General features: G+C 57.5%; 1 protein-coding gene across 1 annotated transcript in view; it reads right to left on the bottom strand.

The window, feature by feature from the left end:
- LOC105553085 (keratin, type I cytoskeletal 42-like) overlaps nucleotides 1-2,906 on the bottom strand; it is a 7,170-nt gene extending 4,264 nt beyond the window's left edge. The window contains exons 1-2 of the mRNA XM_011999033.1: nucleotides 2,647-2,906; nucleotides 1,860-1,978 (exon numbers count right to left, since the gene is read on the bottom strand). The gene's annotated coding sequence lies outside the window, so the exon portion shown is untranslated. The remainder of the gene's footprint in view (nucleotides 1-1,859; nucleotides 1,979-2,646) is intronic.
- Nucleotides 2,907-4,361: the final 1,455 nt, after the last annotated feature.

The following is a 4,361-nucleotide window of genomic DNA, read 5'->3' as shown; positions in this document are numbered from 1 at the left end:
TGTGTGTGTGGTGTGTGTGGTGTGTGTGGTGTGTGATGTGTGTGTGGTGTGTGTGGTGTGTGTGGTGTGTGATGTGTGTGTGGTGTGTGTGGTGTGTGTGGTGTGTGTGGTGTGTGATGTGTGTGTGGTGTGTGTGGTGTGTGTGGTGTGTGATGTGTGTGTGGTGTGTGGGGTGTGTGTGTGATGTTTGTGTGTGTGTGTGTGTGATATGTGTGGTGTGTGGTGTTTTTGTGTGTGTGGTGTGTGTGGTGTTTCTGTGTGTGTATGTGTGTGGTGTGTATGTGGTGTTTGTGTATGTGTGTGATGTGTGTAGTGTGTGTGGTGTTTGTGTGCGTGTATGTGTGTGTTGTGTGTGGTGTTTGTGTGTGTACATGTGTGGTGCATGTGTGGTGTTTGTGTGTGTACGTGTGTGATGTGTGTGGTGTGTGTAGTGTTTGTGTGTGTGTACTGTGTGGTATGTGTGTGGTGTGTGTGTGTATGTGTGTAATGTGTGTGTAGTGTTTGTGTATGTGTATGCGTGTGATGTGTGTGTGGTGTTTGTGTGTGTATGTGTGTGGTGTGTGTGGTGTTTGTGTGTGTGTACTGTGTGGTATGTGTGTGGTGTGTGTGGTGTGTGTATGTGTGTAATGTGTGTGTAGTGTTTGTGTATGTGTATGCGTGTGATGTGTGTGTGGTGTTTGTGTGTGTATGTGTGTAATGTGTGTGTGTTGTGTGTATGTGTGTGATGTGTGTGGTGTGTGTGTGGTGTTTGTGTGTGTGGTGTTTGTGTGTATGTGTGTGATGTGTGTGATATGCATGTGGTGTGAGTGGTATTTGTGTGTGTGTACGTGTGTGATGTGTGTGTCGTGTTTGTGTGTATGTGTGTGATGTGTGTGGTATGTGTGTGGTGTTTGTGTGTGTGTACGTGTGTGATGTGTGTATGGTGTGTGTGTGGTGTTTGTGTGTGTGCATTGTGTGGTGTGTGTGGTGTTTGTGTGTGTATGTGTGTGGTGTATGTGGTGTTTGTGTGTACGTGTGTGATGGGTGTGATGTGTGTGGTGTGTGTGTGGTGTTTGTGTGTGTGTACGTGTGTGATGTGTGTGTGTGTATGTGTGTGATGTGTGTGTGTGTGTAGGTGTGTGATGTGTGTGTGGTCAGTCAGGTTCTGCATGGTCTCCTTTTCACCGCCCCCCAGCAGGGCATCTGCCATGCCAACGCTGGAGCCAAAGCCCCCACCCAGGTTGCAGGTGTGGCCACCGCTGTAGCCTCCCCGAAATCCTGCCAAGAAGCAGGAGGAGGTGACGGACATGTTGCCACAGCTATTGGCTCCCAGGAGGCTGGTGGCCCAAAAGGCATCCCCAACACTGACAGATGACATCCAGGAGAAACCCCCGCCAGGTGTCCACAGGCCGTTGACAGAGCCAGAGGTGGAGAACTGGCAGATGCTGGTAGTGGTGACAACCAGGGTGTCCATGGGTCGGGTGAAGGGTCTGGTCTGGATGGAGACGGGGTAGCCAATTATAGCCAGGCTGAAGTGGGGCTCCGACTCTGGCCCTTGAATTTCAGGCCAAAACCCCAGGAGTGTATTTTGCCTCCATCCCAGCCACCCAGGGCCTGGGGCTCAGGCTGGACACACTGAGAGCCTCCCCAGGGGCCCCTCCATAGCCAGAGCCCAGCCTGAGCACCAGGGCCTCTTAGTGGTCTGTTCAGACACAAAGGTGGTGGCGGGGCGTGGTGGCTCATGCCTGCAATCCCAGCACTTTGAGAGGCCAAGGCAGGTGAATCACCTGAGGTCAGGAGTTCGAGCCCAGACTGGCCAACATGGTGAAACCCTATCTCTACTAAAAATACAAAAATTAGCTGGGCATGGTGTCACGCACCTGTAATCCCAGCTACTCAGGAGGCTGAGGCAGGAGAATAGCTTGAACCTGGGAAGTGGAGGTTGCAGTGAGCCGAGATGGCGCCATTGCACTCCAGCCCAGGTGACAAGAGCAAAACTCTGTCGGAGAGGAAAGGAGGGGAGGGGAGGGGAGGGGAGGGAAGGGGAGAGGTGGTGCTGGAGCTGCAGCCCTGGGGTAGGGTGGCCCTCCATGCTCAGCCGCAGTTAGGAGGCTGAGCTCATTCTTGTGTGGAGTCCGGAGAATCCAGCCCTGGGAGCCAGCACGGGCACAGGACAAGGCTGCACAGGCCAGGAGAGCAGGAGCGGGAGGCTGTCCTGGCCCCCCACCCAGCATTCCAGGGCCCCGGGGTGAGGGTGGAGAGATCGGGGGCTGACATCATCCCCCAGGTACAACGTGGCCCTGGCAGAGACTCCCAGTCGGAGGAGGCAGAATTAGCGTCTGACCTGTGGGAGCCCCACTCTCTTGGGATTCTTCCCAGTCCACGGGGAGATACAGCCCACAGGTTCAAGGATCCCTGTGTCTGAGGGAAATAGACGTGGCGGCTGAACTGAGGGAGCTTTGGATCCAAGCCATTCAGGAAGTCAGTTCCAGAGCCTCCGTTCCCTCGTTTGTAAAAGGGGGACCAAATCTCGTCTCCCAAAGTCTTTGAGGGAATCTGGAGAGATAATGACATCAGCCAGGCTCTAACAAAACAGGAAGCAGGGGTGGGGCTGGGAGCAGGGGTCTGAGACCAGAGGGTTAGGGCAGCCTCCCGGCTCACCCGAACCTGAGAAGCGTCAGTCTAGAGCAGTCCTGGAGGAGGGGCGGGCAGCCCAGGAAGGCCACAAAGGAGCAGGATCTGTGCAGGAGCCAGCGTCGTGCCCCGAGGAACGGCCCCTGCAAGAGAGCAGCATGATCCACAGGCTGGCGGCTGGCACCGCTCCACCCAACAAGGAGATTAGCAGCCTAATCTCCGCGGCGCTAATGATTTAGGCGCTGCCAGGACACCAGCGTCTGCACCAGGCGTGTCTGAATGTGGAGTTTCCCAGGGCAGCCAGGGCCTGCGGAACAGAAGAGGGGAGGGAAGTGCACGGGTGGCCTGGGCTCTCTGCCCGCACACGGGGACAGGGAGGGAGGTGGCCCAGAACTCCTGGATGAGACCACACTGCTGGAAAGACTTCCTGCTCAGACAGTGGGTGGTCTCTCACGGAAAGTGCCAGCTGGGGACTGTGCCAGCTGGGAACGGCAGGAGCTATCTGGAAGACAGCGGTTGAGCCCTGACTTTACTGCTCCCGCCCAGCCTGTAAAGGTGCTGGGCAGGGATGGGGGGAGGTTCGAAACCAAGGCTAGAGAGCAAGGTCAGACCACCATGAACATGAGGTTAGACATCAGGAAGGACTTCCCGGTAATCCAGGACTGTCTTCAGGGAGGAGAGAGACCCAGTAAAACCCGGGCTCACCTGAGCAGCCAGGGTCAGGACTACACCCGCAGGCACTCACACACAAAGAGAGGAAATGAAGACCCTCCCCATCCCCATCCTCCAGTAAGAACCCCTCCCTTCCCACGCCCCATCCTCCCCCAGGCCAGCTGGGCTACCCAGGCGGGCCTCACTCTGGGCTCAGAAAAGGGACTGCCCCACCTTCTGGCAGCAAATGTGGGGCAGAGCCAGGGCCCTAGGGAGGGGACCAGGCCATGGGGTGCCACCGCCCCTCTGCCTCCCCCTAGAGCCCACACCGCCAGTGCTCACCCTGCCTGGGAACCCCACTTCCAGAGTACCCAGACCTTAGTCTTGACGCCTAATTTGAAGGGGCAGAGAGAGTTTATTAACCTTCTTTCTGCCTCTAAAATCACCCATGCCTCCAACCCTCAAGACCACCATTTAGCCTCCACAAGCTTCCTCACCCCTGACAGGCTTTCTGCCGCCAGCCCGCTCCTCTTCCTCTCTGGGCCTCAGTTTCCCCATGCCACTGACCGCCCCCCCCACCCAGGCCCCTTTGCTTCTGCTCGTTAGAGGCTCTACTGCCTGTGAATCTCCCTCTAGCCCCCAGCCCAGAGAAGCCTCACATGCTGAGGACAGGCCGGGCCAGCCAGGCAGGAGGGCAAGCTCAGCTCTCAGTGCAGAGATAGAAGTGGGACCCCAGGAAGGCCTCCCCTGCCCTCCAGAGCGTGGGGCTACTCCCTGACCAGGGCTAGAAAAATGCAAACGTTCCTCCTGAGACCCTCACAACAGTGCCTTGAGGACACCAAGGCGCAGGGTGCTTGAGCAGCGGGCAGTCGGGCGGTCCAATGTTGGCATCAGAACCGGGCCTGGAGCAGGCCTCAGCAGGTCCCACTCTCCCAGCCAGGGAGGAAGGCCTGGCAGGGGCCGGCTGAAGGGCCACACAGAGGTCCTCGGGGCCATGGCACATCCTGTCTGGGCCTGTCCTCCACCCCCAGCAGGGAGAGGTCGCTGTCTCCCCCAAGGGGCAGCCCAGGCTTGCAGCTCCAGCAGCGGCAGCAGCC

Source organism: Mandrillus leucophaeus, unplaced genomic scaffold (assembly GCF_000951045.1).
Source record: "Mandrillus leucophaeus isolate KB7577 unplaced genomic scaffold, Mleu.le_1.0 Scaffold58, whole genome shotgun sequence".
Taxonomy (NCBI): Eukaryota; Metazoa; Chordata; class Mammalia; order Primates; family Cercopithecidae; genus Mandrillus; species Mandrillus leucophaeus.
Note: the sequence above shows the minus strand (reverse complement) of the source record. Positions and strands in the feature narration are given on the sequence as shown.